At 35.8% G+C, this 11,224-nt stretch overlaps 1 pseudogene across 1 annotated transcript; it reads right to left on the bottom strand.

The window, feature by feature from the left end:
• Positions 1-8,760: 8,760 nt before the first annotated feature.
• Positions 8,761-9,963, bottom strand: LOC309848851 (homeobox expressed in ES cells 1 pseudogene; annotated as a pseudogene). Its single transcript has one exon. The product of its transcript is annotated as a homeobox expressed in ES cells 1 pseudogene (transcript).
• Between the last annotated feature and the right edge of the window lie 1,261 nt (positions 9,964-11,224).

Consider the following 11,224-nt stretch of genomic DNA (forward strand, 5'->3'; position numbering starts at 1 on the left):
TCTAGAAAAATAGGAGACCTTTGGGAAGAACATTACTTTCTACCAAAGGTTATGTCCTTAACCACTTGTTACACTGCCTATCTAAGAAGATTTCTGAGTTAAAATTGATACTTTGGATTACATTACCTTTATGGTTATCATATATGTTGTGATCCAGTAATGTTTGGATAATTGCATATTTGAGGATAAATGAGCAGTAGATGAATTTGCTGTTATACTACATAGCTTTCATTTAATAAAATGTTCAGATATTATGTTTGAAAGACAAAAAATAGGATAATTCTATAACTTACTTCAAGAAGATACATAATCTTTAAAACCACAGAGAATTGATATAGTATATTAAATTCAAATCAAGAAGGGAGTTGTGTTTCACCTAGCAGGTATTTGGAAACAGCATTGGTTCCATAATTACAGCCAAAAAACCCCAAAACAAAACAAATAAAAAACAAACAAACAAAAAACCAAAACAAACAAACAAGACCAAACAAAAAAAATAAATAAAACTGTTTTTAACCCATTAGCGAATTGGGATCACATGGCAAACAAGCAGCCTGAATTCTATGGGAAAATTTACTGCCATCAAGGAGAGACAGAACTGGAACCCTGTGTCATGTGGCAGAACACAAGGGGAAGGAATACAGGGCACCATAGAAGGGATCTAGGCCACCATAGGAGCAAGGTAAGAGGAATTCAGATAAACTTAAGCAAATTGCTAATGGCAGAGTGTGAGCTAACATAGAAACTCTGGAACCACAGACATAAGTGAAGTTAAAACATCTTGACAGTCTCCTTACCCAGAATTGCCACTAGGTACTTAAAGGCAATATTGTGGGCACAGAAGAATTCAGAGAATGGTTCCCTAGGTGGTGAGGCTTGCAGGAGAGAGTGGTTACTACTGTAAGAAATATTGAACATTCCTCCTTTATCCTCAGAGTTTTCTTCCCTGCAGAAGGAACTTTTGGAGAAGGGTGGAACTGTTCTATATCTTTATATTGGTAATGGTTATGTGATTGCATACATTTTTCAAAACAGAATTCTGTACTGCGAAGGGTCGATTCACTCTTTGTAAATGATACCTGAATAAGCCTGTCTTACCCACACCATAAATTTGAAGCAAGTTGTTAGTTCAGTGTGGATCTGTGGTTTAAAGTACATGGGTCAAGTTATAACATCTATATACAAGAAAATCATTTTATTTATTACAAACATAGTGAAAGATTAAGTACTCTGATTATATTTATAGAAAAGCAATAAATGATGTCATAAATATTTAGAAGACTAAGCACTATTTGTGCTGCTCCTTCCTTTTAAATGTCCATGTAACTGGCATCTCATCACATATTAAATTGTCAACATTTTTTTTTTTTTTAATGCACTGAGTTGGCATAAACCTTTGGCCCAGAAATAAAAGTAATTATTTGTAGTTTATCCAATCAATTTTATTTAGTTAACATTGTATTTTCCTACCAAGATGCAGTTCTCAGTGTTCGTAATCATATTCTCTAAAAATCACATATTTTTCTTACGTTGAAACTGATACATTTTAAAACTAAGTAGCATTAAAATGATAGCCCCTGAATTTATAATCAGAGATAATATAAAAAGAAAGTTAAAGTTTACAAATAACAAAAGTAGGTTAATGAACAGGAGTCTGAGGAATACATTTTTTCTCTTTGTACAGTTGATAAGAGGGTCCATTAAGTTGTCTTCTAAACTTAACATAACAGTTAAATATTTTGTCTTGTATTGGACTTTGTTTCCCACTTGAGAAATATGATATTGGACTTGATTTTTGATATGCTTTTGTGCAATTTATTATATAACTACTATACTCTTATATACTACTTAGTATACTCTGTTGTTGCTTATAATAAATGCATATTTGGAATATAAATAGATTTTGTTACTATTTTGAATTTGCCAGTATTTTATGAATTTGGGATGTTTAACTGTGGATGTTAGGCTGCTTCAACAAATACCATAGATTGGGCAGGTTAAACAACAGAGAAATTTATTTTCTCACTGTTTTGGCGGCTTGCAAGTCCAAGATCAAGGTGCTAGCAGATGAAGTGAAGACCCTCTTCTTGGCTTGCAGGTGATCACCTCTTTTCTGTGTCCTCATATGGTGGAGAAAGGGAAAGTTCTTATCTCTCTTTATATTATGAAGGTAGTAAGTCCCATCTCGGGAGTATCATCCTCATGACCTCACATAAATCTAATTGTCCTCCAAAGTCCTCACCTATAAGTATCATCATATTGGGGGTTAGGGCTTGTACATTTGAATTTTAACGGGAATATAATCAGTTAAAAACTCTCTTTCTCTCTCTTATTTATCCATCATCTATCTTATAGGCCTTGACCTGTATACTTCTCTAATTATGTTCTTAGTTCTCCTAACTTTTATTTATAGCAGGTGTTCTCAACTAAATCACCATGCATCATTGTGTTTATTTTCTACCTTCATCTGCTTGTGAGTGAAAATCAGGATTCTGTCTCTATCACTTTGCCAAAATTATTTTTGTGAATGTAACAAAAGATTTTCTTATTACCAAAGTCTTAAAATTTCTGCTTTCATGTTAATTGAATACACAGAAGCATTTGATGTAATTCACTCCCTCTTTCTGGAAACACATTTTATTTTCCTCAGTTACTTTATAGATGTCTTCACTTTTTTTTGGGGGGGGGCGCTTAATTTCTTCCTCTAAAACTCTAAGATTCATTCCTGAGTTCTCTTTCCTTTAATTAAATTTTTTATTGGACATACTTGTAGATTCTAGGAAATCTATAGGAAATAAAACCAAGAGGTCCTTCACATGTAGTTGGTATTTCTTGTTTGCTACCTCAGCAACAAGTCTTGGATACATGAGACAAAAAACCAAAAACAAATTCAAAATGGATACCTGCTGCAGTGCTGTTGCATGAGTCTGGAGATGGTTAGCTGGTCTTCCAGATTTGTCATGTTTGTTTTGTAAATAATGTTCAGGGGTTAAGTTATTCTTAGAGGAGAAATCTAGAAATGTGGAGCTAATACATATTCCCAGAAGTCCAAGTCTAATCCTCTTTTTTAACTTTAAAGAAGTTATTGATAGACTATATTTTAAAATGGTTAATTTCATGGTAAAATGAGTAGAAAACTGTTCCAAAAAATAGAAATGGAAGGAAAACTCCCAGACTCATTTTACAAGAACCAGCACTACCTTGATCCCAAAACCAAAGACCCAACCAGAAAGGAGAATTACAGACCAATATCCCTGATGAACATGGATGCAAAAATTCTCACCAAATACTAGCCTATAGGACCAAGAGTCCATTAAAAGGATTATTCACCATAACCAAGTGGGATTCATTCCTGGGCTGCAAGGTTGGTTCAACATACACAAATCAATGTAATACAATACATTAATAAGAGAAAGAAGAAGGACCATATGATGCTCTCAATAGATGCTGATAAAGCATTTGACAAAGAACAGCATCCTTTCTTGATCAAAACTCTTCACAGTGTAGAGATAGAGGACACAAAGTTGTAATCAACAAGACAGTGTGGTGTTGGCACAAAAACAGACACATAAATCAGTGAAACAGATTAGAGAGCCTGGAAATTGACCCTCAACTCTATGGACAACTAGTCTTTGACAAAGCAGGAAAGAATGTCCAATGGAAAAAAGACAGTCTCTCTTCAAGAAACGATGTTGGGAAAATTGGACAGCCACATGCAGAAGAATGAAACTGGATCATTTCCTTACACCAAATACAATAATAGACTCAAAGTGGATGAAAGACCCCAATATGAAACAGGACTCCATCAGAATCCTTGAGGAGAACACAGACAGCAACCTCTTCAACCATAGCCACAGCAATTTCTTCCTAAAAACATCATCAAAGGAAGCAAGGGCAAAAAAAGAACTTTTGGGACTTCATCAAGATAAAGCTTTTGCACAGCAAAGGAAACAGCCAACAAAACCAAAAGATGACGACAGAATGGGAGAAGATATTTGCAAATGACTTATCAGATAAAGGGCTAGTATCCAAAATCTATAAAGAACTTATCAAACTCAGCATACCAAGAACAAATAATCCAATCAAGAAAGAGCAGAAGACATGAAGAGACATTTCTGCAAAGAAGACATCCAAGTGGCCAACAGACACATGAAAAAGTGCTCCATATCACTCGACATCAGGGAAATACAAATCAAAACCACAATGAGATATCACCTCACACCAGTCAGAATGGCTAAAATCAACAAGTCAGGAAATGACAGATGCTGGCGAGGATGCGGAGAAAGGGGAACCCTCCTCCACTGTTGGTGGGAATGCAAGCTGGTGTAGCCACTCTGGAAAACAGCATGGAGGTTCCTCAAAATGTTGAAAATAGAACTGCCCTATGGCCCAGCAAGTGCACTATTGGGTATTTACCCTAAAGATACAAACGTAGTGATCCAAAGGGGCATGTGCACCCGAATGTTTATAGCAGCAATGTCCACAATAGCCAAACTATGGAAAGAACCTAGATGTCCATCAACAGATGAATGGATCAAGAAGATATGGTATATATACACAATGGAATACTATGCAGCCATCAAAAGAAATGAAATCTTGCCATTTGCGACAACATGGATGGAACTAGAGCGTATCATGCTTAGTGAAATAAGTCAAGCAGAGAAAGACAACTATCATATGATCTCCCTGATATGAGGAAGTGGTGATGCAACATGGGGGCTTATGTAGGTAGGAGAAGAATCAATGAAACAAGATGGAATTGGGAGGGAGACAAACCATAAGTGACTCTTAATCTCACAAAACAAACTGAGGGTTGCTGGGGGGAGGGGGTTTGGGAGAAGGGGGTGGGTTTATGGACATTGGGGAGGGTGTGTGCTTTGGTGAGTGCTGTGAAGTGTGTAAACCTGGTGATTCACAGACCTGTACCCCTGGGGATAAAAATATATGTTTATAAAAAATAAAAAATAAAAAAAAAAAAAACTACAATGAGATACCACCTCACATCAGTCAGAATGGCTAAAATTAACAAGTCAGGAAATAACGGATCTTGGTGAGGGTGTGGAGAAAGGGGAACCCTTCTACACTGTTGATGGGAATGCAAGCTAGTGCAGCCACTTGGAAAACAGTGTGGAGGTTCCTCAAAAAGTTGAAAATAGAGCCACTTTAGAGCCCAGCAATTGCATTACTGGGAATTACCTTAAAGATACAAATATAGTGATCCAAAGAAGCACACACAGCCGAATGTTTATAGCAGCAATGTCCACAATAGCCAAACTGTGAAAAGAACCTAGATATCCATCAACAGATGAATGGATAAAGAAAAGGTTATTTATGTATGTATATGGATACTATGCAGCCATCAAAAAACCCAAAATCTTGCCATTTCCAATGACGTGGATGGAACCATAGGGTATTATGCTAAGCATAATATGCTAAGAGAAAGACAGTGATCATATGATCTCTTTGATATGAGGAATTTGAGAGGCAGGACAGAGGGAAAAAATGAAAGAAGATGGGACCAGGATGGGAGACAAACCATAAAAGACTCTTAATCTCAGGAAACAAACTAAGGGTTGCCAGGGGGATGGCAGGGGGGCTGGGTTATAGACATTGGGGAGGGTATGTGCTATGGTGAGTGCTGTGAATTATGTAAGACTGATGATCCACAGACCTCTACCCCTGAAGCTAATAATACATTATATGTAAATAAGTAAATAAAACAAAAAAAAATCCTGACTCATTGGTTGTCCTTATCCTCCCAAAACTGCCCCTTTTGCCACATTTCTCCATTCTCCTCTTATTAAATGGTATGCTGTGAACCCATTGTTCAAGCCTAATTGAAGTTCAGTCTGTCTCCCTTTTGTCTTTCCATCTGAACTCTTTTCTTATTATTCCAAGTCACCATTTTCTAATATTATCTGTTAAATTGTTGGTGTGATCAACCATTCTCTGAAGAGCAATAGTGCACTCTTTTAAAATGTAAATTGGGCTATGCTGTACATTTGGTTAGAATTCTCCAATGGGTTAAAAATCACCTTGGAGCTAAAGTAAAATAATATGCACTGCTTACATTGAAATTTTTACTATCTGATGTTTTTCCAACAGAATGGCCTCATTTCCTCTCAATATCCACTCTGTTTTCTTTCTGTTCCCCCAGCCTTTCAAACTCATATCCATCGTAAGAGCCTTGTGTACTTTATCTTTTGGTTTTCAGGGATCTTATTTCTTCCTTTTAAAAAGATGTCAGCACAAATGTGATCTCCTCAGAGAGGTCTTTTTCTGACATAAAAGTTTGAAAGTACCCCTGTTCTGCCTGTCTATCTCTATCCAGTTGTCCTGACTTATTTTCTTTGTAATGTTTGTCATTACCTGAAATAACCTTAACAGTTATTGTATATTTCCTACTAAAGACGAAGCTTTATAAATTGCTATTTCCTTGTCTGGTTACCTTACCTTATTATCCACAATGCTTAAAATAAACCCTGGCAATTCATAGGAACTCTCCAAGTATTGATAAATTAATTAGTATAAAATACATACATGCTTTGATATTCAGTTTTATTTGTCAACTCATTCATCCTGAAATACCTGTTACTCTGTAAAGGTATTTTGTACATGTGATTAATACATAAAACCAGCTGATTTAAAGGAAATAAGATTATAGTGAATAATCTGGATGGACACAATCTAAGAGTTAAGATGCCCTAAGAGCAGAAATAAGGTCTCCCTGAAGAAAAAATTTCACTTTGGACTGTAGTCTGAGCTCCTGCCCGTTTCCAACCTGCTCTTCTGTAACCTGCATTAAGTTATTCAGAATTGTCTAGCCAGGCACAATCACGTAAAGTAATTCCTTGCAGTAAGTCCTTCTTTCTCTTCTCTCTCCCTTTCCTCCCAGCACACCTCCCTCTTTTCTCCTTCTCTGCCCCATCACTCTCTTGCCCTCTTTCTCTCTCTTCTTTCTCTAATATACTGGTTCTGCTTCTCTGATATAACCCTGACTGATACATATGCATGCATATAAATTAATTAGTTATGCTATCTATTCCATTTTCTCAAAGTAGACCATATGAAATGTATTATAAAATTGTGCTAATTACTAGAAATTCTAGGGGCACCTGGGTGGCTCAGTGGGTTAAAGCCTCTGCCTTCGGCTCAGGTCATGATCCCAGGGTCCTGGGATCTAGCCCCACATTGGGCTCTCTGCTCAGCAGGGAGCCTGCTTCCCTTCCTTTCTCTGCCTGCCTCTCTGCCTATTTGTGACCTCTGTCAAATAAAGAAATAAAATCTGAAAAAAAAATAAATAAAATTCTATAGTTATACACCATGGAAATGAAAGCAGTATTGTTTTGCTTTTGTTTTGCCTTTTTAGGGTATAAGCACTTTTTTTTTTCCTTAGGATAAAAAAGTAAAATTAATATGTAATCACACATATTTTACAATAAGGTGAATTTTCTAATTTCTTCTTTGATAAAATGAATTAAAATGGGAACAAAATATGAAAAGGAAATTGAGTAATAAAATAAAGTTTAGATAGGTAAGTGTATATAATAAAATTTATGTTTTTGTTAGGCACACAGTATTTCTTGCTTGCTGATTTTTTAAAGAGGGGGATTGTGCATTACACACACACATATATGTGGGATTTAAGTATAGCCCTCTATATTTGATTAAACTGTAATTAACATTATAGTAAAAAGTAAACAAAAATCTTAATTAAGTCTGTTAAATTACAAATACAGAAAATGAAGAGCTATTTTCTCTCATCAATCCCAGAAAATAGATGATCATGGATTTAACTTACTGCACAGGTCATTGTTCCCAGAAACTGAGAAGAAAGAGTTGTGATAAATGCAATTAATATAGCAGCCACATAGACTGAATAAAAATGTAAAAATACAGAATTCAAAGATACCAAATAAGGGTATTTAAGATGTTTATAAGTATAAAAAATTTAAAAAAAAGAAATGCAACTACTAATATAAACATTTTATCCATAGTTTTCCAAAGTGAAACATAACCAATAAAATGATCCATCAACATCTGTTGTTTTCTGTGTTGTTAATTTTAGCCATTTTGACAGGTGTGAGGTGATATCTCATTATAGTTTTGATTTGTTTTTCCCTAATGAAGAATGATGTTGAGCATCTTTTCATGTGTCTGTTAGCTATCTGTGTGTCTTCTTTGGAAAAATGTCTATTCATGTCTTCTGCCTATTTCTTAATTGGATTATTTGTTTTTTGGATGTAGGTTTAATAAGTTATTTATAGATTTTGGATATTAACCCTTTAACAGGTGTCATTTGCAAATATCTTCTCCCATTCTGTAGTCTGCCTTTTAGTTTTGTTGATTATTTCCTTCACTGTGTGGAAGATTTTTATCTTTTTTTAAAAATGTAATTTAATTGATTTTTTTTTTCAGTGATCCATAATTCATTGTTTATGTACCACACCCAGTGCTCCACGCAATACGTGCCCTCTTTAATACCCACCACCAGGCTCACCCAATCCCCCACTCCCACCCCTCCAAAATCTTCAGTTTGTTTCTCAGATTCTACAGTCTCTCATGGTTTGTCTCTCCCTTTGATTTCCCCCAACTCACTTCTCTTCTCCATCTACCAATGGCCTCCGTGTTATTCCTTATGTTCCACAAGTGAAATCATATGATATTTGACTCTCTCTGCTTGACTTTTTTTTTTTTTGATCACTGCTAATTTAATGAATAAAAGTAAAACACAACATAATAACTAGGAAAATATTTTAAATTTTTGCATTTATTTCCAGTTAGAATCTTTTTACAATGTATGTATGAATAGGAAACTGATACCTTTCTATCTCTACCTCCCCATAATGATTTTGCTTAAAAAAACAAAAAAACTTGAAATTGGCATGCTAGAAGGATTTGTATTGATAGATGGTGAAAAATTTTTGCTGCTTTATGCCAGAAATCAAGAGAAACTAATAATCCCGTTTCAGAATGCACTTAAAGAAGAGTAATTGAAACAGATCATATCTTTGTGCCATTCTTCAGATTATTTTACTTGAATTGTTTTGTAAATTGAATCCAGCTTGTGGAATCACCTAGTCATGAGTTTGCTGATTTTACCGAACTAATTTATTAGATTAAATTTGCTTAACATTTATTAGATTAAATTCACTTAAAAAATAGCTGGCTTTTTCTGAAAATTTTATTAAAATATATAGGAAAGGGCTTTATTGTAACTAAAAGTGCCCAAGTATAATAGGTACCATGTTATAACAGTAAATATTTACAATATATTTTAGGGAAAAAATGACAACACTCAGATTAAATGCAGAAAAGAAAACATCACGTTTTTATCACTTGATATTTCTATTGATTCTTCATGGTCTGCAATTGTAAGAGAATCTCAGATGTTTAGATTTCTATCTATTCCAGGAGATTCGTGTTGAAATTTTTTTTCGCCATTAGAAACTGTGATTCTCTATGGGACCTTTTTAGCTTTGCACGCCGATTTTGGAACCAGATCTGGATTCTGTCTTCCTCTAGATTCAATTTTCAAGCTAAGTCTTCTCTGATGTCAATACCAGGATAGCAGTTAACTCTAAAGACATTTTCTAACACTTCAATCTGGTTTTGAGTAAAAGCAGTTCTGGGTCTCCGGCCTCGATACCAACTCAGCTCTCTTTTCAACAAAAGTCTTTCTGAGCCTGAAAAGTAATTTTCGTATTTCAAAAATCTTTCTTCTGGCACTGGGTGATCCACAGTACAAGGGAAGGATATCCCATTGGGAAGGCTTGGGATATGCACACGTAGGTTAACATCTTTCCCTGAGGAGCCGCAGGTGTCGGCCCAGGGCCTGTGGGGTTTCATTGAGGGAACACAGTCTTTCTTCTGGTCCAGTCCTAAAATGCTCTCAATGGAAAAGGAGCAGGGCGAGGGTTTGCTTTCCCCAAGCTGAGCACCTTCCGGAAGACTGGGAGCCATCCTCGAGTGGGTTGCCCGGAACGACAGCTCTGGCCTCTCCCTGCCTCTTGGCTGGCTCTGCCCCATGTGTCTCTGCTTGACTTTTTCACTCAGCATAATCTCCTCCCGCCCCATCCATGGGGGTGGAAAACAGAAGTTTTCCTTCTGTTTCTATTTTTTGAAACAGCTTCAGGAGAATAGGTATAATTTCTTCTTTGAATGTTTGTTAGAATTCTCCAGGTAATCTTTTGGGTCTTTGGCTCTTGTTTTTTGGGAGGTTTTGGTCACTGCTTCAATCTTGTTACTAGATATTGGTCTATACAGGTTGTCAGTTTCTTCTTGATTTTGTTTTGGAAGTTTATAGGTTTCCAGAAATGCATCCATTTCATCTAGGTTGCTTAACTTATTGGTGTATAACTGTTGATTATAATTTCTGATGATTGTTTCTATTTCCTTGGTGTTAGTCATGAGCTCTCCCTTTTCATTCATAATTTTATTAATTTGGGTCTTCTCTTTTTTCTTTTGGATTAGTTTGGCCAGTGGTTTATCAACCTTATTAATTCCTTCAAAAAACCAGCTTCTAGTTTCATTGATGTGTTCTGCTGTGTCTCTAGTTTCTATTTCATTAATCTCTGCTCTAATCTTGATTATTTCCCTTCTTGTGTGTGGGATTGGCTTAATTTGTTATTGATTCTCCTGTTCTTTAAGGTATAAAGAGAGCTGATGTATTCTGGATTTTTCAATTTTTTTGAGGGAGGCTTGGAGATCTATGTATTTCCCCCTTAAGACTGCCTTTGCTGTGTCCCATAGGTTTTGGACTGATGTGTCTTCATTCTCATTGTTTTTCATGAATTGTTAAAGTACTTCTTTGATCCAAACATGCTTGGGCAGGGTGGTCTTTAGTTTCCAAGTGTTTGAATTACTTCCAAAATTTTCTTGTGGTTGAGTTTCAGTTTCAAAGCATTGTGGTCTGAGAATATGCAGGAAATAATCTCAGTCTTATAGTAGTGGTTGAACCCTGATTTGTGACCCATTATGTGGTCTGTTCTGGAGGATGTTCCATGTGCCTTTGAGAAGAATGAGTATTCTGTTGTTTTAGGGTGGGATGTTCTGTATATATCTATGAGGTCCATCTGGTCCAATGCATCATTCAATGCTCTTATTTCTTTATTGATTTCCTGCTTGGGTGATCTGTCTATTACAAGAGTGGGATGTTAAGATCCTGTACTATTAATGTATTCATATCAATGTGACTCTTTATCTTGATTAACAGTTGCCTTAT

The sequence above is a fragment of the Mustela nivalis genome (assembly GCF_964662115.1).
Source record: "Mustela nivalis genome assembly, chromosome: 15".
Classification (NCBI taxonomy): domain Eukaryota; kingdom Metazoa; phylum Chordata; class Mammalia; order Carnivora; family Mustelidae; genus Mustela; species Mustela nivalis.